This window comes from Triticum dicoccoides, chromosome 7A (assembly GCF_002162155.2).
Source record: "Triticum dicoccoides isolate Atlit2015 ecotype Zavitan chromosome 7A, WEW_v2.0, whole genome shotgun sequence".
NCBI classification, from domain to species: Eukaryota; Viridiplantae; Streptophyta; class Magnoliopsida; order Poales; family Poaceae; genus Triticum; species Triticum dicoccoides.
The window spans coordinates 545,836,539-545,862,434 of NC_041392.1; the positions used below are offsets into that span (position 1 = coordinate 545,836,539).

Consider the following 25,896-nt stretch of genomic DNA (forward strand, 5'->3'; position numbering starts at 1 on the left):
CTCCCACACACACACACACCCACACCCACACATTGTTGACATTTCTGGAAACATGCAGGGCTTCTCTAGGTTGGTTGTAATCTCTTCTCTACTTCACCGACATGCTCCTTAGCATAATGGGCAGTACTTATCGTTTATGCATGCTAGTTAATGTTCTCATTTGCATCCTTCAGAATTTGCCTCTTAGTTCCCTCGAAAAAAGAAGGAAAAGAGATGGCCAGATCCAAAAGTGGGTTGAGCCATATACTGTTATCAGTTCATCACCATTCACCATCTTTAGTTTTATAGATCATATCTTGAGTATGCTAACAAAAAACCGTGTCTTGAAATTTCCCTCGAAAAAAGAAGGAAAAAACATACCACGCCTTCAAATTTCCATCTGCATAGGCATGTTCATTCCAGATTCAGCTTGCATGGTCTCTTACTATCGGATTTGCAAGCTACATGTTCATTAGTCATCTGGGAAGTAGTTTCATATTCTAAGTCGACAAAGAGCACATAAAAAGTGTATTTTGTAGCTAGTGTCATTATTGTATTTTGTTTTCAAGTTATCTTGTTCAAGAGAATTCTTTGGCTAACAGGTTGCGGACCATGAATTATCAAAGGCACTGTGCACTCTAGTAAATACAAGCCTGTTTGCGGTTATATGTAACACTGTTTGGGCATTCTGAAAATAAAGATCGATGGTGACTCTGGTTCAAAGCCACACAAATTGCCATTACAATACTTAAAAGATATCACAAAGAACTTCTCGCGAGTACTTGGCAAAGGTGGTTTCGGTGTGGTATATGAGGTGAGCTTATAGTTTTGCTGAAATTATAGTTGATAGTAAAACCATATATTCATGCTAACAACATAACATCAACAGGGTGTGCAACCGAATGGGGAAATAGTTGCTGTGAAGAAGCTTTTGAACCCAATGTCGCAAAAGCAATTTGAGAATGAGGTTGATCTTCTGATGAGACTTGAGCATCCAAATATAGTATGATTAGTAGGCTACTGCTATGAAATAGAAAACGAACACTTCCCTCTCAATGGGAAATACGTTTTTGCTGGGAAGGCAGAAAGTTTGCTTTGCCTGGAGTATCTGCCTAATGGAAGTCTTGACGAGTTTCTTTCAGGTACAGTAATTGTGTGATGTCCCGTATTTTTCTTCTTTTCATTCAGTATTTTAATGAATGTGAAAGGATAATATACAATAGATTATTTAAGTCCTTTCATATATTTAAGTCCTTTCATATATTATTTAAGTCCTTTCCCGCAAAAAAAAAGTCCTTTCATATATTATGTATAGCACATCCATGATAGATTCTCAGATAACAATTGACGAAGGCTCTCCTTTTGGTTAAAGATTCAGATAAATCTTCTCGACTTGATTGGCACACACGCTACAAAATTATTGAGGGGACCTGCAGTGGTTTACAGTACCTTCACAAGCAAACTGACGGGCCTATCATTCACTTGGATCTAAAACCCGCTAACTTACTGCTCAATGATGCTTTGGAGCCCAAACTTGCAGACTTTGGTCTGTCACGTCTTCTTGATCAACAAGGAACTGTGTGCACTATGGAAGTTAATGGGACATTGTAAGTGAAATGCTGCATGATAATCTATTTCGTTTAAGTTATCTTAACACTTCAAAGATTATACTATTTTGTTTGCAGAGGATACATGCCCCCAGAATACCTACAAGGTATACTCGGAACTATGTCAGACATATTCAGTCTGGGTGTAATAATCTTGGAGATAGTAACAGGAGAAAGGAAGTACCCAGATAATATTCCTCCTTTGGAGGAATTCATTGAGACTGTAAGTGAAATCCTTTTCACTTTTCAAGATAAGTTTTTTTTTTCTTGAACAGTCCGGGGAAGTACATTTATTATTGTATGAAGATGCTAACAATCATTTTCTGATTCCACAGGAGCTTGAAAAATGGAGAGATACGCTGCAGAAAGCACCAGGGTATACATCCTTAGAGATAGATTGCCTACAAATAAGGAGATGCATTCAGGTAGGTCTAAAATGCATGAATCCTTCACGGGCTAAAAGACCTACAATCACTAAAGTCATCAAGATGCTTCAAGGATTGGGAGGTATGGATTGCAATATTAGCAATGAGGTAACGCCAACGGCAGCCCAGGTACAATCACTGACCGATAACACATGCTTTTTGCCTAAAAGTTTAAATCGTTACTCTGTAGTGGTAGACAGAGAGCCCAGTATTAGGCATATATTACTTTTTGTATGTGTCTTCTTGCTAGTCTACAATAAATGATGTTGGCAATAGCCAGAGAGCCCAGAAGAGTGGTAGTGGTAGACAAAAGAGAAGATACACAATTATCTCGAAATTGTGGAATGAAATATAATTAGGAAATAAAACTTGGAGCTAGAATGACATTTGTCAAAGAAACAGATGAATTATATTTCAGTATTTGCATCTAGATCGTGGACTAATGTGGAAGTGCTAACAAGAAGTGGTCTAATTAATCTCTTCAAACAAAGTTGATCATAACATCATTTACTGTATCATTAATGCCAGGAGTTCTTCTGTATATGCAGATTAGGTCCGGCCCAAGAGAGTTGCTTGATATCCACCCCTTGGAGCTCAGCTTTAGCTTGGATTCAGACAAGCAGATCCGTTGCCTCGTAAAGCTAACTAATAAAATAAATGAATGTGTTGCATTTCATTTTAAGGTTACGGGGGTAACAAACAAGTACTGCATTGAACCGGCTGGCAGATTCCTGTTGCCACGGGAGATGGCTTATTTAGTTGTAACAATGGAAACGAGAGGGGAGTTGCCGGCATTAGACTTGCAGTGCAATGATCAATTCCTTGTACAAAGCATCATAGTGAGGGAGGATAGAGTGACATCTAAGCCTATCCCTGGACAGACATTCGACAAAATGCCAATCAGTGTGGTGCACAAGGTAAAGTTGGCGGTTATACATGTGCCTGCAGTCATAGTGAGGAAGGATAGAGTGACATCTAAGCCTATCCCTGGACATACTTTTGACAAAATGCCAATCAGTGTGGTGCACAAGGTAAAGTTGCCGGTTATTCATGTGCCTGCAGTCCAAGGAACATTGAATCCGCAGCAGTCTGAAGGCTCTCAGGTAAATTCCTTTGAACAGATTTTTCAAGCCCCTCTGACTCTCCCATAGATTGCGAATAAAATAAAGTATTAGGATGATGATGTCTTGCATTAATTAAGCATGTCATGATCAAATGAGGTAGAAACATGAGATGTAAAAATGAGGGTGTGGTACAGCGGTGAAGACGGAAATACACGAATCTGAAAGTTTCAGTACAACCTTTGCCATCTAAAACCTTCTGAGAGTTTGGCTTCTCCTTGGTGGGAGTGAAGACTTCATGCTTCACTTCAAAACTGAGTGTCTGCTTGGTGAAGTCATGAGTGATTTTCTAAATGGATAGAGCAATGGAAGTGACCTCACATAACCAGTTTTGGCTACAAACAAAAAAATAGCAGATATAGTCCGCAATATGATTCCAACTCATTAGAACATAATTCCATCCCATTATTAGTGTGAAGCTTCTTTACCTTCTGTCTGCATGTCTCCATCACCTCTCTGAAGCAAGCATATCTGCTGCAGTACTCAAAAGTCATTGTATTTGTGCCCAATGACTCTGGCCCTCTTGTTGTAGATGATTGCCTGATGACTCTGTCTCTCTCTCACCTCTTTGAATCTGTTTGTATCTCCAGGGAAAACTTCTAGGAAGACCAAACATTTCTGACAAGGTTTTCCTCCTGCCATTACTATATAACAGAATATTTGTTTTTGTTTAAATCTGTTCTGCGCCCATGTATATCTGATGGACTGATGCTAACCTTTCTGTAGGATAATGAATACACGCTCGTTGAATGTTTGGGAAAAGACCTTGGATATTGTGCGGGAAAGCCCATTGCTGCAGTTCTCATATATAAATGTTTTGTTCAATGGAGAACTTTCGAGTCGCAGACGACCTCATCCTTTGACTGTATTATTCACTTAATTGGGAGTGCACTAGAGGTAGTCTCAAACCTCATTTTTAGCCGTAATATTTGAATACACTGTAAGTGTGAGTGTAGAATACTTACTCGACACCTCTAGTAAAATGTGTACAAAATTTAGTAAAAAAGTGTACACAAAGTAGTATTATAATTCAGGAAAAAAAAACTATCCAAGTCACTAATTTACTACATTGGTAGTAAAACTGTATTCGAAAGATTAATATATTTTGTACACTTCTTACTAGGGGTGTAGAATAAGTTATTCTACTCATGCTTAGTTTAGCTTCCCTTGCACCTTGCCGCTGCTGGAGGAAGCCATGGGCAAAGCCTGCCTGGTGGATGGCGACGTCGGGCTCGCCTCCTTGTGCTGTAGGAGCCCTCACGGCTGGAGCATTGAGGTGTCCCTGGACGCATACGTGTTGGCGTATCTCGGGGTCATTGTTGGAGCACCTCTCCTATTACTTTAGGGTGCCATCATTGCTGTCTGATGCTGATATTTGCTGCAGTTGTTCCATTGATTGCTTTTTTTCTTTCTTTGTTAATACTCTGGTTGTGTGTATGTTAGCTCTTGATATCGTGTTGGTGCAGAGGCAAGGTGTAATTGTATCTTGTTGATATTAATGCATTTCCTTTAGCAGAGACATAAAAAATTACCCCATGTGGCAGGACGGAAAGTCAGACAACTTCATGTGTTTGCAGATGTCCGAGTCTTGTTTGCACCATTTCTGATTTAAGGGAACTGTAAAAACTCAGCAAGTTCGGTTCATTACCTTGCCCACGTTAAGCACTGTAGCACACCTGGCAACATGATGATATGCCTGTTCTATTATCGCCAGTTACTAGTAAATGCGTAAGTGCAATACACGTTGATATTTGGAAGAATATTAATCGCATGATGATATTAGGTAGGATATTGATTGCATGCTAATTATGTTTTTTTGCACACAACATGCTATTTATGTGATTAGCGTTGATATTGATATTTGGTATAACATTTATTGCACAATAAGCATGTTGAGCGCTCGTCATTAGAGCAATCTGTTGGATAATGAGCAACTGATATTCACTGAGGGCCAAAGGCCATTACATATACATGTGTGGTAAAGTGCAAGAAACCCCTTATACAATGGGGATGTACCGAAAAGGGAGTATACACATCTAACACCCCCACCTCAAACTCATGGTGGATCAACTACACTAAGTTTGGAGAGAAGAAAAGCACGTTTTGCTCGAGTCTCTGCCTTTGTGAAGAAATCCGCCAACTATAACTCAGAGGGCACATAGTGGAGAGCGAGAGTCTGATCCTGCACAGCAACACGCACAAAGTGGGCATCCACACCGATGTGCTTGGTGAGCTCATGCTTCACCGGGTCGCGCGCAATACTGATAGCACAAGTACTGTCTGACAGTAAGGGAGTCGAGGTAGTAGCAGACACACCAAAATCTTCAAGTAACCACCGTAACCAGATCACCTCAGCCGTCAACATAGCCATGGCTCGCAACTCAGCCTCTGTACTCAAGCAAGAAACTGCAGTCTATTTCTTTGTCTTCCAGGCAATAAGAGAGCCACCAAGAAAGACACAGTAAGCATACATCGAGCGTTGATCAGAGGGATCACTAGCCCAGGTAGCATCAGAGTAGCCCTGGAGCTCAAGAGAGCTTGAACGGGGAAAGAAAAGGCACTGAGAGATCGTGCCACGAAGATATCGTGGAACACGGAGGAGGTGACTATAGTGGACAGAGGTGGGGACGGAAACAAACTGACTCAGGATGTGGATAGGATAGGAGATGTCAGGACGCATAACAGCAAGATAGACAAGGCTGCCAACAAGGTGACGATAGCGAGTGGGATTAGGAAGAGGGTCACCATCAGAGGCACGAAGCTGAATGTTGAGCTCCATAGGAGTCACAACTGTGCGCTCATCACCGAGAGCAGCGCAAGCAAGAAGATCCTGAATATATTTTTCTTGGGAGATGTAGAAGCCATCAGGGGTCAAGGAGATCTCAATCCCAAGAAAATAGCGAAGTGGTCCAAACTGGTCGCGAAGGCGAGCCTTAACAAAGGCAATGTAGTCAGAGTCGTCACCAATGATGATCATGTCATCAACATAGAGAAGGAGAAGAGTCCGACCATGAGGAGGCGTGTGAACAAACAACGCGGGATCATGATCACTGGGCGAGAAACCAGCGGCAGTCACCACAGAGGCGAAACGCTCAAACCAGGCGCGAGAGGCCTGTTTAAGACCATAGAGGGAGCGGCGAAGTCTACAGACCATACCATCAGGAGCATAGTACCCCGATGGTGGCTGCATATAAACCTCCTCACGCAACTCGCCATTGAGAAAGGCGTTCTGGACATCAAGTTGAGAGATAGACCAATGACGAACAGAAGCCACAACAAGGAGAGTGCGGACAGTGGTCATGTGGGCCATAGGAGCGAATGTCTCATCATAATCGCGTCCCTGCTCCTGCTGAAAACCACGGGCCACAAGACGAGCTTTGTAGCGCTCAAGAGAACCATCAGAGTGAGTCTTAACCTTGTAGACCCACTTGCAGGTGATGGGACGAACACCGGAAGGGAGGAAAACCAGATCCCATGTGCCAGAGCGCTCAAGGGCAGCAAGCTCTTCGGCCATCGCAAGCTTCCATTCAGGCTGAGTCATGGTAGTCCGATAGGAAGTGGGCTCAACAATAACAGAGAGACCGTACCGATCAGGAGAATAGCGATCAGGCGGGGGGCGAGGCCGAGCACGGAGATTGTGAACCGGGAGAGGCGTGAACGGAGGTGCACCAGGGGTGGAAGGCGCGTCAGGCAAATCAGGGGAAGCATCCTCAATACGAGGGCGGTGAGTATAGTGGAGAGCAAACGGTGAGAGAGGGTGACGGACTGGAGATGATGGTGGAGAGGTGGAGGTGGAGGATGGAGAAGAGGGGGTCGGTGGTGAAGGAGAAGGAATGAGAGGTGCCGGTGGAGGTGAAACATGAGGCACATAACAGGGTGTATTGGGAAGAAGAAGAAAGGAAAGATCATCCACAGAGAAGCTCGAGGAAGAAGGACGTGGGTAGTAAGAATGAGACTCGTCAAAAGTCACATCACGCGAGATGCGTAAGTGACGACCAACAGAATCCCAGCAACAATAGCCCTTGTGCTCATCACTGTAGCCAAGAAAAGCACACTCAACCGACTGAGCAGTCAGTTTGGTTCGTTCTCGCGGGGCAAGAAGGACATAGCACACACATCCAAACATACGAAGAGCTGAGTAGTCAGGAGAACGACCAGTGAGACACTCCATAGGAACACCACCCTGTAGAGCAGTCGATGGCTGAATGTTGATGAGATGGGTGGATGTAGAAATAGCCTCAGCCCAAAAGTGGGGTGGAAGGGAAGCGGCAATCATCAGCGCACGAGCCGTCTCAAGCAGACGACGATGCTTACGTTCAGCAACGCCATTCTGAGCATGAGCACCAGGACATGAGAACTGGGCAAGAGTACCCTGTTCGGCGAGAAAACCACGCAACAGCTGGGAGATATACTCTCCAGCGGAGTCAACACGAAAAGTACGGATGGGTGTGGAAAACTAGGTGTGAACCATGGCAGCAAATCGTTTGTATATAGAGAAAATCTCACTACGAGATCTCATGAAGTAGAGCCAAGTGTAGCGAGAGAAATCATCAATAAACAAAACATAGTAGCGATGACCACCTTTCGAATCAAAGGGAGCAGGACCCCAGACATCAGAATGAACTAAGTCAAAAGGACGTTGAGAGACCGACTCACTGGTAGGATAAGGTAACTGGGTCTGTTTGCCAAGTCTACAACCATTACAATGTAAAGAAACATCTCCAGATACAGACCCTAAGAGGCCCTGACGCACTAAAGATGACAAGCGAGAGCCACATAGGTGACCAAGGCGATGATGCCACTGCTGGAAGGACGCAGACGAAGAGGCAGCAAGAGCATGAGAGCTGGCAGAAGTGGTGGCAGCGGAAGGAACACAAAGCCAGTCAACCTCCCAAAGGCCCTCTGACTCACGGTGCCGGGGGCCAGAACCAACCAAAGCCTTAGTGCGACGATCCTGAATGGAGCAAGAGTCGGTATCAAGAATGACACGACAACCAGAATCAGTAAGTTGGGCAGCGGAAAAAAGATTCATGGTAAGGCGAAGAACATGAGAAACACTAGGAATAGAAGAAGTTGGAGTGGAAAGAAGACCACGACTAGCAACAGGAAGGGATGTGCCATCGCCAGTAAGAACATTAATAGGAGAATCAAGAGGGCGAAGAGAAGACAACACTGAAGAATCAGAGGACATATGAAAGGAAGCTCCAGAGTCCAGAGCCCACGAAGATGTACCTGACGGTGTAGATGCCGGCGGGGATGAAGTGGTGAAAGCAGTCACAGCAGCAGCAGAGCCCGTCGATGAAGAACCGGAGGAGGCCAGAAGGCGCTTGAGGCGCACAATGTCCTGGTCAGTGAGTGACGGAGTCGATGACGACACAGGAGTCCCACTGGAAGAGGAGCGCCTCTGGTTTCGCTACTTCTGACGACAATCAGACTCTGGGTGACTTGGCCTGGAGCAGTAGTCACAGAAGGTGTCACGGCGCGACCGACCCTTCTCAACATAAGGAGGGCGACCCACCCCCCTGAAGGTGTGGGCAGGAGCGGTGGAGCTGTGAGGCGAGCAGACGACACCGGAGCTTTGGCTGCCAACACTGAAGGAACCGCAAGCAACCCAGCAGAACGAAGGCGGGTCTCCTCAGCACGAAGCTCGGCAAGGACCTCCGAGATAGGAACACGACCACGAGCAAGCAAGTGAGCACGTCGAGGCTCAAACTCGGAGCGGAGGCGAGATAAGAACTCATGGACACGCTGAAACTCCAAGTCGGACCGCATTCTCTGGCAGCAGTGGCAAGATCCACAAACAATTGTCTGAAGAAAGTCAAGCTGGCGCCAGATGGCAGAACTCTGCGTGTAGAACTCGTCAACAGAGGAGTCGCCCTGTTGAAGAGCGTGCTCATGACGCACCACAGATAAGTAGAGAGCATCACCAGATGGCTGATAGCGCTGACAAAGATAAGACCACATCGCGGCCACGGTGCCCAGACCCATGAACTCCGAGGCAAACTGAGGGAGGACACTCGCAGTGAGAACAGCAGCAGCACGAGCATCATCATTGCACCACTGAGTGTAAGCAGACAGATCATCGCGGTAGACGGAAAGAGCATCGGAATAAGCTGATACCTGCTGATCATAAGCATCAACCGCAGCATCATCAAGCGCCTTGGCTGCATCCCGATCAGCCTGAGAAGCATCAGCAGCAAGAACTGGCGATACCGGCGAGGTAGGTGCAATAGGAGCAACAGGGCATGGCGGACAGGGGACCTCGCCAGATAGAACACCCCACAGCAGAAGACCGCGCATATGGATACGCATGAAACCCGCAAACTCAGCATAGTTGGTGCCATCGAAGATCACTGAGCACCTAGGAATAACGACATAGCCTGAAGCATGAGGAGCCTTTTTTTGGTCAACAGATCCAAAAATTGGATCGGGATCGAGCAGGAGACTCACGCGCCCCTGATTCTGGATCGGGCAGGGGGCAAGCTCGCTCGAGCCGAAGCAGGCAAGCGGAAGCAGAGCCCCCGAGCGGGAGCGGCCAAGCCGGGTCCCGATCGAAGATGCAGCCAAGCCGGGGATGGGTCTGGGGCGGCGGCGCCCGGACGAGACAAGGACAGCGGCGGCGGCCGAACGAGCTAGAAGCGGCAGCGGCGGCTATACGAGCTCGGGGCAGTGGACGGAGAGGAGGCGCGGGCGGCTGGACGCGGAGGAGGTGGGGGCGGGTATGACAGTGACCGGCGGAGAGGAGGCGGGCCGGGAGCGACCACACACTCGCTCGGTGCAGCGGCGTGATGAAGAGGAGGCAGACCGGGAGCGAAGAGGAAACGGCCGGAGATGGCCAGCGGCGGCTGGAGACTAGGTACGAGGCGCACTGAGCTGCATCGTGCGGGAGGAAGGGGCTAACCTAACATCTGATACCATGTTGGATAATGAGCAACTGATATTCGCTGAGGGCCAAAGGCCATTACATATACATGTGTGGTAAAGTGCAAGAAACCCCTTATACAATGGGGATGTATTGAAAAGGGACTATACACATCTAACACAATCTAGGTCGTTGGATTAACATGGACTGATGACTGAGATTAGCTGGATCTGCCCCTTTGGGTCTTTTTATATTGGTATATAGATATAAATATGAATATAGATATAGATGCTGCAATCTTGTTCTGACCAATCTCTTTTAATACCAACGGAATCCATGATGCTTTCCCTTTGGCAAAACATGTCCCGTCTTTTTCCTCAATTAATGAATACACCCCGAAGGACTAATTTAACCTTCGCTGTTTCTGCTTTGTTATTAAAACATGATAATCAGTTGCACGAGATATCACTAGGAGATTATGCTGTGTAGTATTGCTGTTTAATTACATCTACTTCTTTAGTTTCTACAGGACGAGGATAATAACGAAACAGCTGCATATTGGCTCTCCAATTCATTCGCATTACTCCTACTTATGAAACGGACATCCAAATCAAGTGCAGCAGCTCCTCAGAGACAACGGTTCATGGTAACACATCTTTCCTCTTTCCAGTTTCTTACTCTCGTTTATTTCGCTGAAGACATGTCTGTTCATTGTTTTTGAAAACATAAGAGAACTGGAGATTCACCACAAAGCAGTATATTTGGTAGGATCGAAAAGAGCAATCTCCAGCAAGCTATTGAAGCCCATCCGGCTCTGCTTTTCAAGCAACAGCTTACAGCTTACCTTGAGAAGACGTATCGAATGATAAGAGACAATTTGAAGAGAGAGATATCTCCATTTCTTGATCATTGCATTCAGGTATGAAGAAATTGTACTAGAAATTATTTGATGTATAAAATAAAGGTGAGCCTTAAGGTTTTGTTTTACCGACACTTTTCTTTGCAGGCACCGAGAACAGCTCGCATAAGTCAGATTCATGGAGCTTCTGTGGCAAACGTCTTGGCCCAGCAGATTGGCCATTGGCAGAGTATTGTGAAAATAATAACAAACTACCTGGGTGTTTTGAAATCCAATCATGTATGTAACCTAAGCATGAATGAGTTATTGCATAATGTTCTTAAGTAACGATGTGCACTGACATGTGCTCTATTGATATTGTACAGGTTCCTTCATTCTTAATCTGCAAGATGTTCGGTCAAATATTTTCATTCATTAATGTCCAGTTGTTCATGAGGTAAAATTTAATTGTTCCCGAGCTCTGTGCTTCATTGTACTTTCCCCCTTAAGGCTCCTATGATACTCTGTATCTTGTAGTCTGCTTCTCCGACGAGCGTGCTGTTCATTTAGCCACGGAGAACATGTCAAGGCTGGATTGGCAGAGTTAGAACAGTGGATCATTGATGCGACTGAAAAGGTATGGATGAATTTTTTCCAGACATTTTAATCTGTATGCTAATGATATGGTACACATAGTATGCAGGCTGTTCCTGGGAAGAACTGTAGCCCATTAGGCAGGCTGTTGAATTCCTTGTAAGTGCCGGTGCTGTCCGAGTGATGGGGTGTTTGATTTGCAATTTTATGGGTAAAAATTGGATAATCTAACGAATATTAAAGGGCAGCCCGGTGCATGTAGCTCCCGCTTGCGCAGGGTCGGGGAAGGGTCCGACCACTTTGGGTCTATAGTACGCAGCCTTTCCCTACATTTCTGTAAGAGGCTGTTTCCAGGACTTGAACCCGTGACCTCAAGGTCACAAGGCAGCAGCTTTACCACTGCGCCAAGGCTCCCCTTCAATCTAACGAATATTAGCATTAGGTTATTATTGAAAAGCCAAAGAAAACACTGGAAGAGATCACCAACGATTTGTGCCCTGTAAGTGGTATTTGAACTCAGTTAAGTTTAGTCACTCATCGACACCTATTGGACAACTTATCACTCGTTTTACAAACTTTCAGGTCCTTAGCATAGCACAGATATACCGTATCAGTACAATGTATTGGGATGATAAATTTGGCACCCAGACAGTTTCGTCAGAGGTAGCCTGTTCTAGTTAGTAAATTACCAGTCTGTTCAAGTTTCACATATTTCTGACAAAAGAAAACAAACTGCAGGTAATCACAAGTATGAAAACAATTATGACTGAAGAATCAGAAAATGGAGTGGTCATTCCTTTCTTATTTGATGATGACGAAAGGTTTATTTCCCTCTTCCATGTTCAACAAGTCACTGTTTCCTTAAAGCTTGCTCACAAATGTTTATTGTTCACGGCACGTCTCATTGCAGCATTCCATTTTCGCTGCAAGACCTTCAGAAGTGTGCGCGGGTATTCGAGGTAACTGATGTTGATATGCCGCCTTTGGTCCTGGAGTATCCTTGCTTTAACTTCCTACACAAAACAAAGGACAAACTGGACGGCCGGCCCTCCAAAGTTAAAAATGCCTCTTGTTCTCTTCCAAATGTAATGTGTCCAAGGAAATCGCCGTTCATACATCATTGTCTTGTGAACTGCAAAGATCATAGTTGGAATAAGTTGCAGCGACAATTGTGTTGTTGGCGAGTTATTTGTTTCATTCAATGCACACGCTGTTCACCCAATCGAGAATGTTTGTAACCAAGACAAAATTATATTTCATCCGCCTAGGGTAAAAATAGGTTCCTTCTGGAGTAGTAACTTTGTTGTTCTACTCAGTGTTCCGTAGCACTAGATGGTTATGCACTTTCCAACCAAGTCATACTTGGAAATCTGCTGTTCATGAAAATATGAGCCCACCACCAAAGAGGAGGTGGACTGCATCTCCGACGAGGACACCCGGCATATATCTTGCTACAATACAATGCCGCGAGCTGATACTGTTCACATGAAAAATGCCACGAGCCCAGGAATCGATGCTGTTCCCAAGAGAATGACCAAACACATTTGATCTGGAAACTGAATCTTTGTTTTAGACACAGATCGTCTTAATTTATGTTTGTCGAACTTTCTTCGTGTATGTAGTTTTGTCAGCTAACCTGCTCATCCCTTCATCAGTGTTTGTTGTTCGATTTCTGGATGAAAAGAAACAAGTGCAACTGCATGGAATCAGGGCCGCGTTTAGGTATTGCTTATTATAGTGATCCGAGCGTAGGGTCGCCTGCAGCGCTCCCCTAAATGGGCCGGGCCAGCGCGGGAGGAGCGCTGGTTCGCTAGTGCATGTTTTTTTTATTACTTATACTTTTATTCCTTTATTTATCTCAAAAAAACTTATACTCCTTTATTGTCTACTAGTCCTTTAATGGAAAAAATACTTAATTTTAAAAGCGTTCATCATTCATTTGGAAAATCTTAAGAGCATCTACAACCAGACCCTTCATATCCGTCTCAAACGCCCGGACGGGCTGGCCGGTCAGTGTCTGGACGCAAAAACACCACCCAATCGGTCTCCCCATAGCCGGCCCAAACGCCTGGACTGACGAGCACTACCCATATCCAACCCAAATCTGAAGCGGACATGGGACGCCCGGGCATGCCCGCCACGTCAGATTCAACCCATGCTAGCCCACCCAACCCCACAAAAAATGGACCCTATCTGCACCTCCAGCCGAAACCCTAGCCGCATTCCACTTTCCTCCCATGCAATCCACTCCCTCTGCCCACAAGTCCCCGCTCGGCAATCTTCTACCCTCTTCGGCATTGCGGACAGCGGATCCGAGTCCTACACCTTCAGATATGTTGATCTCGAACTCATCCCACGCGGCCCCGAGGAGGAGATGACCAACCACCTTGCGCCATGATACGTCTCCAACGTATCTATAATTTTTGATTGTTCCATGCTATATTATATTCTGTTTTGGACATTATTGGGTTTTATTATACACTTTTATATTATTTTTGGGACTAACCTATTAACCGGAGGCCCAACCCAGAATTGCTGTTTTTTTTGCCTATTTCAGAGTTTCGCGGAAAAAGAAAATATCAAACGGAGTCCAAACGGAATGAAACCTTCAGGAACGTGATTTTTGGAACGAACGTGATCCAGAGGACTTGGACCCTACGTTAAGAAAGCAACTAGGAAGGCACGAGATAGGGGGCGCGCCTACCCCCCCAAGCGCGCCCTCCACCCTCATGGGGCCCACATTGCTCCACTGACGTACTTCTTCCTCCTATATATACCTACGTACCCCCAAACTACCTGATACGGAGGCAAAACCCCAATTCCACCGCCGCAACCTTCTGTACCTGTGAGATCCCATCTTGGGACCTTTTTCGGAGCTCCGTCAGAGGGGGTATCGATCACGGAGGGCTTCTACATCAACACCATAGCCTCTCCGATGATGTGTGGGTAGTTTACCTCAGACCTTCGGGTCCATAGTTATTAGCTAGATGGCTTCTTCTCTCTTTTTGGATATCAATACAATGTTCTCCCCCTCTCTTGTGGAGATCTATTCTATGTAATCTTCTTTTGCGGTGTGTTTGTTGAGACCGATGAATTGTGGGTTTATGACCAAGTTTATCTATGAACATATTTGAATCTTCTCTGAATTCTTTTATGTATGATTGGTTATATTTGCAAGTCTCTTCAAATTATCAGTTTGGTTTGGCCTACTAGATTGATCTTTCTTGCAATGGGAGAAGTGCTTAGCTTTGGGTTCAATCTTGCGGTGTCCTTTCCCAGTGATAGTAGGGGCAGGAAGGCACGTATTGTATTGTTGTCATCAAGGATAACAAGATGGGGTTTATATAATATTGCATGAGTTTATCCATCTACATCATGTCATCTTGCTTAAAGCGTTACTCTGTTCTTTTGAACTTAATACTCTAGATGCATGATGGATAGCGGTCGATGTGTGGAGTAATAGTAGTAGATGCAGGCAGGAGTCGGTCTACTTGTCTCGGACGTGATGCCTATATACATGATCATACCTAGATATTCTCATAACTATGCTCAATTCTGTCAATTGCTCAACAATAATTTGTTTACCCACCGTAATACTTATGCTCTCGAGAGAAGCCACTAGTAAAACCTATGGCCCCCGGGTCTATTTTCTATCATATTAATCTTCCATCAACAAGCTATTTCTTGTATCGTTTTTATTTTGCTTTATTTACTTTGCATCTTTATCATAAAGATACCAAAAATATTATCTTATCATATCTATCAGATCTCACTTTCGTAAGTGACCGTGAAGGGATTGACAACCCCTTTATTGCGTTGGTTGCGAGGATTTTATTTGTTTGTGTAGGTGCGAGGGACTCGTGCGTGGCCTCCTACTGGATTGATACCTTGGTTCTCAAAAACTGAGGGAAATACTTATGTTACTTTGATGCATCACCCTTTCCTCTTCAAGGGAAAACCAACGCAGTGCTCAAGAGGTAGCAAGAAGGATTTCTGGCACCGTTGCCGGGGAGTCTACGCAAAAGTCAACATACCAAGTACCCATCACAAACCCTTATCTCCCGCATTACATTATTTGCCATTTGCCTCTCGTTTTCTTCTCCCCCACTTCACCCTTGCCGTTTTATTTGCCCTCTCTCTCCGTCCTCCTTCTCTTTCCCTTTTTGCCTCCTTTTGCCCGTTTCTTGTTTGCTTGTGTGTTGGATCGCTTGCTTGTCGTTATGGCTAGTCCCCTATCTTCTCCGTTGTCTCCCGAAAATGAAGTTCTTAATTTTAAGCAAAGGAAAGGAGAAAATCTAAAAGTCGCTTGGTATAGAATTTGCAATGCTCAAAATAGATCTACTAGGAAGCAATCTACTTCCGTTCTTCTCCGCAATTTTTATGTAGGCGCTACTCCTTGGCATAGATATATCCTTGATACCATTACCGGAGGGAATTTCTTGGGTAGCCATACTTTTGATTCTTATAATGCTATGATAGATTTGTTTGGCTCACCCCCTCTTTTGGTTAATGGAACTATGTTAACTTTGGAGCATGTAACACAAAGACTTGAAATTATTAAAAATAAAGTTGCTACCGTAGTGTTAATTGAAAATTTGGATAAAAAGATCCACAACCAAATTACCCAGTATGGATCTAAAGTAGGAGTCACTTTGAAAAATATTAAGGAGAAGGAACCCATAGTTAATGAAAGAATAAATCAGGATTCCACTAGAATCGATAAACTTGAGGGTATCATTACCAACTTGGGAACCGCCTTTTCTTTCGTAAAGAATACTCCAAGTCCTCCAACTAAAATTGCCAAGCTTATGTATGTTCCTAAAAATAAGGGTGAATCCTCTAGCAAGGAAATTGCGGATCTCAAATCTATAAGTATTCATCCCAATCTTTTTGCTATCATTAAGGAACCATTTGCTACAAATGATTTTTTCGATTTTGTGCCTAGAAGTTTGATAATTAATAAAAAGGAAGAAACTCCTAAGGGTGATAGATGTCTCATTAAAGAATTGCCAACCAAAGATGGCAATACCTAGATCTATCTTCGCTTTTATGCCTAGCTAGGGGCGTTAAACGATAGCGCTTGTTGGGAGGCAACCCAATTTTATTTTTATTCCTTGCTTTTTGCTCATGTTTAGTAATAAATAATTTATCTAGCCTCTGTTTTTGTTGTGTTTTTTGTGTTTAATTAGTGTTTGTGCCAAGTAGAACCGTTGGGAAGACTTGGGGAAAGTCCTTTTGATCTTGCTGTAAAAAACAGAAACTTTAGCGCTCACGAGAATTACTGCCATTTTTATTTGGAAAGTGATATTTAGTTAATTATTTTTGAAGATGATTAATAGATAAATACCTCACGTCAAGCAGTTTATTTTAGAATTTTTGGGGTTCCAGAAGTTTGCGTTAGCTACAGATTACTACAGACTGTTCTGTTTTTGACAGATTCTGTTTTTCGTGTGTTGTTTGCTTATTTTGATGAATCTATGGCTAGTAAAATAGTTTATAAACCATAGAGAAGTTGGAATACAGTAGGTTTAACACCAATATAAATAAATAATGAGTTCATTACAGTACCTTGAAGTGGTATTTTGTTTTCTTTCGCTAACGGAGCTCACGGGATTTTCTATTTTGAGTTTTGTGTTGTGAAGTTTTCAAATTTTGGGTAAAAGATTTGATGGATTATGGAACAAGGAGTGGCAAGAGCCTAAGCTTGGGGATTCCCATGGCACCCCAAGATAATCTAAGGACACCTAAAATCTAAAGCTTGGGGATGCCCCGGAAGGCATCCCCTCTTTCGTCTACTTTCATCGGTAACTTTACTTGGAGCTATATTTTTATTCACCACATGATATGTGTTTTGCTTGGAGCGTCTTGTATTATTTGAGTCTTTATTTGTTAGGTTGCCACAATCATCTTTGCTGTACACACCTTTTGAGAGAAACACACATGATTTGAAAATTATTAGAATACTCTATGTGCTTCACTTATATCTTTTGAGTTATATAGTTTTTGCTCTAGTACTTCACTTATATCTTTTGGAGCACTGTGGTGGATTTGTTTTATAGAAACTATTATTCTCTCATGATTCACTTATATTATTTTGAGAGTCTTAAACAGCATGGTAATTTACTTAAACTGGGAAATTAATCCTAATATGCTAGGCATTCAAGATTAGTAAAAAAAATTCTTATGAGTGTGCTGAATACTAAGAGAAGTTTGATACTTGATAATTGTTTTGAGATATGGAGATGGTGATATTAGAGTCATGCTAGTTGAGTAGTTGTGAATTTGAGAAATACTTGTGTTGAAGTTTGTGATTCCCGTAGCATGCACGTATGGTGAACCGTTATGTGATGAAGTCGGAGCATGATTTATTTATTGATTGTCTTCCTTATGAGTGGCGGTCGGGGACGAGCGATGGTCTTTTCCTACCAATCTATCCCCCTAGGAGCATGCGTGTAATACTTTATTTCGATAACTAATAGATTTTTGCAATAAGTATGCGAGTTCTTTATGACTAATGTTGAGTCCATGGATTATACACACCCTCACCCTTCCACCATTGCTAGCCTCTCTAATACCGCGCACCTTTCGCCGGTATCATACACCCACCATATACCTTCCTCAAAATAGCCACCATACCTACCTATCATGGCATTTCCATAGCCACAGAGATATATTTCCATGCAACTTTTCACCGTTCCATTTACTATGACACGCTCCATCATTGTCATATTGATTTGCATGATCGTGTAGTTGACATTGTATTTGTGGCAAAGCCATCGTTCATAATTCTTTCATACATGTCACTCATGCATCATTGCACATCCTGGTACACCGCCGGAGGCATTCACATAGAGTCATATTTTGTTCTAAGTATTGAGTTGTAATTGTTGAGTTGTAAGTAAATAAAAGTGTGATGATCATCATTTTTAGAGCATTGTCCCAGGTGAGGAAACGATGATGGAGACTATGATTCCCCCAGAAGTCGGGATGAGATTGCGGACTAAAAAAAGAGGCCATAAAAAATAGAAAAGGCCCAAATAAAAAAAATGAGAGAAAAAGAGAGAAGGGACAATGCTACTATCCTTTTACCACACTTGTGCTTCAAAGTAGCACCGTGATCTTCATGATATAGAGTCTTCTATGATATCACTTTCATATACTAGTGGGATTTTTTTATTATAGAACTTGGCTTGTATATTCCAATGATGGGCTTACTCAAAATGCCCTAGGTCTTCGTGAGCAAGCGAGTTGGATGCACACCCACTTAGTTCCTTTTGTTGAGCTTTCATATACTTATAGCTCTAGTGCATCTGTTGCATGGCAATCCCTACTCACTCACATTGATATCTATTAATGGGCATCTCCATAGCCCGTTGATATGCCTAGTTGACGTGAGACTATCTTCTCCCTTTTTGTCTTCTCCACAACCACCATTCTATTCCACATATAGTGCTATGTCCATGGCTCACGCTCATGTATTGCGTGAAGATTGAAAAAGTTTGAGAACAACAAAAGTATGAAACAATTGCTTGGGTTGTCATCGCGGTTGTGCATGATTTAAATACTTTGTATGGTGAAGATAGAGCATAGCCAGACTATATGATTTTGTAGGGATAACTTTCTTTGGCCATGTTATTTTGAGAAGACATAATTGCTTAGTTAGTATGCTTGAAGTATTATTATTTTTATGTCAATATTAAACTTTTGTCTTGAATCTTTCGGATATGAGTATTCATACAATAATTAAGAGAATTACATTGAAATTATGCCAAGTAGCATTCCACATCAAAAATTCTGTTTTTATAATTTACCTACTCGAGGACGAGCAGGAATTAAGCTTGGGGATGCTTGATACGTCTCCAACGTATCTATAATTTTTTATTGTTCCATGCTAGATTATATTCTGTTTTGGAAATTATTGGGATTTATTATACACTTTTATATTATTTTTGGGACTAACCTATTAATCGGAGGCCCAGCCCAGAATTGCTGTTTTTTGCCAATTTCAGAGTTTCACAGAAAAAGAATATCAAACGGAGTCCAAAAGGAATGTAACCTTCGGGAACGTGATTTTTGGAACGAACGTGATCCAGAGGACTTGGACCCTATGTCAAGAAAGCAACCAGGAAGGCACGAGGTAGGGGGCGCGCCTACCCCCCAGGCACGCCCTCCACCCTCGTGGGGCTCACGTTGCTCCACCGACATACTTCTTCCTCCTACATATACCTACGCACACCCAAACTACCAGATACGGAGCCAAAACCCTAATTCCACTGCCGCAGCCTTCTGTACCCGTGAGATCCCATCTTGGGGCCTTTTCCGGAGCTCCGCCGGAGGGGGCATCGATCATGGAGGGCTTCTACATCAACACCATAGCCTCTCCGATGATGTGTGAGTAGTTTACCTCAGATCTTCGGGTCCATAGTTATTAGCTAGATGGCTTCTTCTCTATTTTTGGATCTCAATACAATGTTCTCCCCCTCTCTTGTGGAGATCTATTCGATGTAATCTTCTTATGCAGTGTGTTTGTTGAGACCGATGAATTGTGGGTTTATGATCAAGTTTATTTATGAACAATATTTGAATCTTCTCTGAATTCTTTTATGTATGATTGGTTATCTTTGCAAGTCTCTTCGAATTACCAGTTTGGTTTGGCCTACTAGATTGATCTTTCTTGCAATGGGAGAAGTGCTTAGCTTTGGTTTCAATCTTGCGGTGTCCTTTCCCAGTGACAGTAGGAGCAGCAAGGCACGTATTGTATTGTTGCCATCGAGGATAACAAGATGGGGTTTATATAATATTGCATGAGTTTATCCCTCTACATCATGTCATCTTGCTTAAAGCGCTACTCTGTTCTTTTGAACTTAATACTCTAGATGCATGATGGATAGCGGTTGATGTGTGGAGTAATAGTAGTAGATGCAGGCAGGAGCCAGTCTACTTGTCTCGGATGTGATGCCTATATACATGATCATACCTAGATATTCTCATAACTATGCTCAATTCTGTCAATTGCTCAACAGTAATTTGTTTACCCACCGTAATAATTATGCTCTCGAGAGAAGCCACTAGTGAAACCTATGGCCCCTGGGTCTATTTTCTATCATATTAATCTTCCATCAACAAGCTATTTCTTGCACCGTTTTTATTTTGCTTTATTTACTTTGCATCTTTATCATAAAAATACCAAAAATATTATCTTATCATATCTATCAGATCTCACTTTCGTAAGTGACCGTGAAGGGATTGACAACCCCTTTATTGCGTTGGTTGCGAGGATTTTATTTGTTTGTGTAGGTGCGGGGGACTTGTGCGTGGACTCCTACTGGATTGATACCTTGGTTCTAAAAAACTGAGGGAAATACTTACGTTATTTTGCTGCATCACCCTTTCCTCTTCAAGGGAAAACCAACGCAGTGCTCAAGAGGTACCACGCCACGCCACTCTCGGAAGGAGGCCGCCTGACGGCAGCGCTCAGACTCCTTTTGTCGGGAATCCATTGCGTACGCCCAGATGGCGCATGGATCCGGCGCGAGGTGTGTCACCGCTGCCTCACTGGAGTCGGCGAGGTTTGTCTGGCACCCTAACAAGTTGGTGGGTGCGCAACTGCTTCGTTGGCGTGCCGCGGCGGAGGTGAAAGCATGGTTGTCCGCCGACGCAAATATGGCACGCCGTGCCCGCTGTGCGAGGCAGCGGGCGCGGGGAGGTGGCAGCGGCCCTCGGAGTAGTGGACGTTGGTGAGATAGAGTCGCATTCTCCAACGCCCATTGTGGTGCATGCCCACCCCAAGTGTCGCAACCGTGTCCTGGTGGACGCTGCCGACTCCTCCCAAGATGGATCCATCATCGATCTCATGTCCGTCGACGTCGTGAAAGTTATGGACTCCGACGATGAAGAGTAGGGCATGGGAGGCGGCGACGCTTAGAGCCCCGTGAGCCGGTTTGTATCTCATGTCCTACTCTACCTCGCCGGCGACCGGACAACACTTCGAGGGCAGAGCCGGCCAAGGTCCACTTAGATTATGTTTTACGTTGCATGTAATAATATGGATTTGGTGATTTAGAAATGGTGTTTGTGGTTGTGGAATCAACTTTTTGTGTGTTGTCTGTTCGCGAACGCGTCTGTTCACGAACGCGCCCGGGCGTGTCCACGGACGTTAGGGGCCCAGATTTAAGCAATTGCAGTTGTGGATGCTCTAGTGTAGTGTAAATTTTTGTTAGCATAATTTCCAAAACTCTTGATAGCAATAAATAAAAATTTATGTGTCATTTAAAAAAATGTTTATACAATGTAATTTTTTTGCGTAGTTTAAAAAATATTTTGTACCATTCAGAAGAAAAAATATGGGTCATTTTAAAAGAACGTTCACGTGTTTCAAAATATATGTTTGTAATATTTTTGAAATGTTTGTGCAATGTAAAAAATTGTTCGTGTAGTTTTAAAAAATGGTTTGTGCCACTAAAAATATGTTTAACATGTATTTGAAAAAATGTTTGAAACATAACATATGTTTACCGAAAAAGGCTTTCGCCCCGCTTTATAAATAAAGCAAACCACCAAGCCAAACGGTACACAAAGGTTCACCCACACACACATAGTCACACAAACATAGAGTACAAATAGGTTCTGCTGAGGGCACAACTCAACAAGCCCTAGAAAAATGAAGGCGGGTCAACTGTGGCAGCAAGGAAGGAGCTAATCCGGCTCGGGCGGGGGAGGAGGGAGTAGCGGCGCCAAGCGAAGAGCCATCGCGTGAAGTTCGGAGATGATGGTGGTGATGACGTCTCGGTCCTGGTGACGGCTAAGCGGCCGCCAGAGCTGCAAGTAACCACACAATTTGAACATAACATCAGTAGCGCGGCGGAGAGGAACCCGCTGAATGACAAGCTTATTATGCACAGACCAGAGCGTCCACGCGAGCACCCCAATGAGCAGACACCTAATGTGGCGGCCCGACATGGGGGAGGCCTGAATCTCGTCGAGGAGATCAGGGAAGTTGGTGTTACACCAAACCCCACCGATCGTCTCGCGGAGGCAGCCCCAAAGGAACTGGGAGGACACACACGAGAAGAAGATGTGATTCGAGGTCTCTTCCATCATCCGGGCCGTGGCGCTTAATCACCTCCATGCCCGAGGGAAGCCGGCCATGGACCCATTGCCACATGAAAATTCTGATCTTTAGTGGCAAGCGGATGGTCCAAATATGCTCGAAAACGGGCGGGCAAGGGGAGGGGGCAATGGCTCGGTATAGGGAGTTCATAGAAAAGCGGCCGGAGGGCTCAAGGCGCAGGACAGACGGTCGAGGGGCTGAGCAAGGTCAGGCTCATGAAGAGCCACGGCATCAAGGAGATCATGCCAAGCGGCAACCTCCGGGGGCCCAAAGGGCCGCCGGAATGCGAGACGCCCTAAGTCAATAAGGGACGCCTCGACGAAGATCCTAGAGTCAACGACGATGGGGAAGAGGTCTGGAAACCTCACAGCGAAGGGGAGGTCCCCAGCCCAGCGATCAAGCCAAAACAGCGTGGATGTCCCAGTCCCGATCGAGATGGATGTCCCAATGCAGAGGACCGGGAGAAGCTGAATGACTGACTGCCAGAACTATGACCCTCCAGTCCTAACGCAAAAGGTGAGGGGGTGTCCGCGCAGGTATTTACGGCGCATGATATGCAACCACAGGCCACCATCGCCATTAGCAATGCGCCAGAGCCAACGGGTGAGAAGAGCCAAGTTCATGCGCTTGGAGGACATGATTCGAAGCCCACCTTGGTCGCGAGGCTTACAGATTTCGGTCCAGTGGACCATATGGTACTTCTGCTTGTCACCCTCGCCAGCCCAATAGAACCGCGCTTGGATCGAACCGGTCTCATGGTGAAGAGTTTCGGGGAGGCCGTAGAAGCTCATAATGAACAGGAGGAGACTGGAGAGGTACAAGTTAATGAGGATCGTACGGGCAGTCTTAGAAAGCCATCTGATATGTCTCCAACGTATCTATAATTCTTGATTGCTCCATGCTATATTATCTACTGTTTTGGATGTTTATGGGCTTTATTATACACTTTTATATCATTTTTGGGACTAACCTATTAACCCAAAGCCCATTGCTAGTTTCTGTTTTTTACCTTGTTTTAGGGTTTCGAAGAAAAGGAAAATCAAACGGAGTCCAATTACCTGAAACTTCACGGAACTCTTTTTTGGAAGGAAAGAAGCCCAGAAGACTTGAAGTGCACGTAAGGGAAGCTTCAAGGAGGCCACGAGGTAGGGGGGCGCGCCCACCCCCCTAGGGCGCGCCCTCCACCCTCGTGGGCCCCTCGTGGCTCCTCTGACCTATCTCTTTCACCCATATATACCCACGTACCCTAAAACTATCGAAGAACACAATAGATCGGGAGTTCCGCCGCCAGAAACCTCCGTAGCCACCGAAAGCCAATCTAGACCCGTTCCGGCACCCTGCCGGAGGGGGCAATCCCTCTCCGGTGGCCATCTTCATCATCCCGGTGCTCTCCATGACGAGGAGGGAGTAGTTCTCCCTCGGGGCTGAGGGTATGTACCAGTAGCTATGTGTTTGATCTCTCTCTCTCTCTCATGTTCTTGAGGTGATACGATCTTGATGTATCGCGAGCTTTGCTATTATAGTTGAATTCTATGATGTTTCTTTCCCCCTCTACTCTCTTGTAATGAATTGAGTTTCCCCTTTGAAGTTATCTTTTCGGATTGAGTCTTTAAAGATTTGAGAACACTTGATGTATGTCTTGTCGTGCGTATCTGTGGTGACAATGGGATACCACGTGATTCACTTGATGTATGTTTTGGTGACCAACTTGCGGGTTCCGCCCATGAACTTATGCATAGGGGTTGGCACACGTTTTCGTCGTGATTCTCCTGTAGGAACTTTGGGGCACTCTTTGAGGTTCTATGTGTTGGTTTAATAGATGAATATGAGATTGTGTGACGCATATCATATAATCATACCCACGGATACTTGAGGTGACATTGGAGTATCTAGGTGACATTAGGGTTTTGGTTGATTTGTGTCTTAACGTGTTATTCTAGTACGAACTCTAGGGCTGTTGGTGACACTTATAGGAATAGCCCAACGGATTGATTGGAAAGAATAACTTTGAGGTGGTTTCGTACCCTACCATAATCTCTTCGTTTGTTCTCCGCTATTAGTGACTTTGGAGTGACTCTTTGTTGCATGTCGAGGGATAGTTATGTGATCCAATTATGTTAGTATTGTTGAGGGAACTTGCACTAGTGAAAGTATGAACCCTAGGCCTTGTTTCAACGCATTGCAATACCGTTTACGCTCACTTTTATCATTCGTTACCTTGCTGTTTTTATATTTTCAGATTACAAAAACCTATATCTACTATCCATATACCACTTGTATCACCATCTCTTCGCCGAACTAGTGCACCTATACAATTTACCATTGTATTGGGTGTGTTGGGGACACAAAAGACTCTTTGCTATTTGGTAGCAGGGTTGCTTGAGAGAGACCATCTTCATCCTACGCCTCCTACGGATTGATAAACCTTAGGTCACCCACTTGAGGGAAATTTGCTACTGGCCTACAAACCTCTGCACTTGGAGGCCCAACAACGTCTACAAGAAGAAGGTTGTGTAGTAGACATCACCATCGCCCCTGCCACGGCTCGATGCGGTGATGTAGCTTGAGCACCAAGGGCTGCAGATCGGCCACGGACAGACGGGCGTCATTAATGGGGACCCCTAGATAGGTAGTAGGGAATGTCCCCAACCGACAGTTAAGTCGATTAGCAATACTCTGGCTCTCAGAGGGCGAATATCCCAGAACCATCACATCGCTTTTATCAAAGTTTATTTTGAGGCCCGACATGTGTTGGAAACATAGAGGTAGGAATTTCAAGTTCGAAATCTCTGGCGCCGAGCCTTGCACCATGATGATGGTGTCATCGGCGTATTGGAGGAGGGATACACCGCCGCCCTCCACCAAGTGCGGGGTAATGCCTAGAATGTGGCCGGCGGCCTTGGCCTTATCCATGATTGAGGCCAAGGCATCAACCACCATGTTGAACAGGAACGGGGAAAAGGGGTCTCCCTGTCTAACCCTACAAAAGGTGGGGAAGTAGGGCCCGATTTCCCCATTAATGTTCACCGTGGTGCGACCTGACGATACCATCTGCATGACCCGGGACACCCAGCGATCATCGAACCCTTTCCTGAGCAACACTTCCCGAAGGAAGGGCCAGCTAACCATGTCATACGCCTTATGGAAGTCAATCTTCAGGAAAACTGCTTTGAGGTTTTTGGAGTGGACCTCATGCAGGACTTCGTGGAAGACCAGTACCCCATCCAAGATATGTCGGCCCTGAATAAAGGCGATTGGTCTGGGTGGGTGATTCGGTCAGCTAAAGGGGCCACCCTATTGGCGTACCCCTTGGCAAGAATGCGGAAGATCACATTGATCACCGTGATAGGACGGAACTAG

The 25,896-nt window shown here is 44.6% G+C and overlaps 1 pseudogene; it reads left to right on the forward strand.

Annotated features, from left to right (window-relative positions):
* The first annotated feature begins 1,566 nt into the window (after positions 1-1,566).
* LOC119333602 lies at positions 1,567-25,896 on the forward strand (annotated as a pseudogene).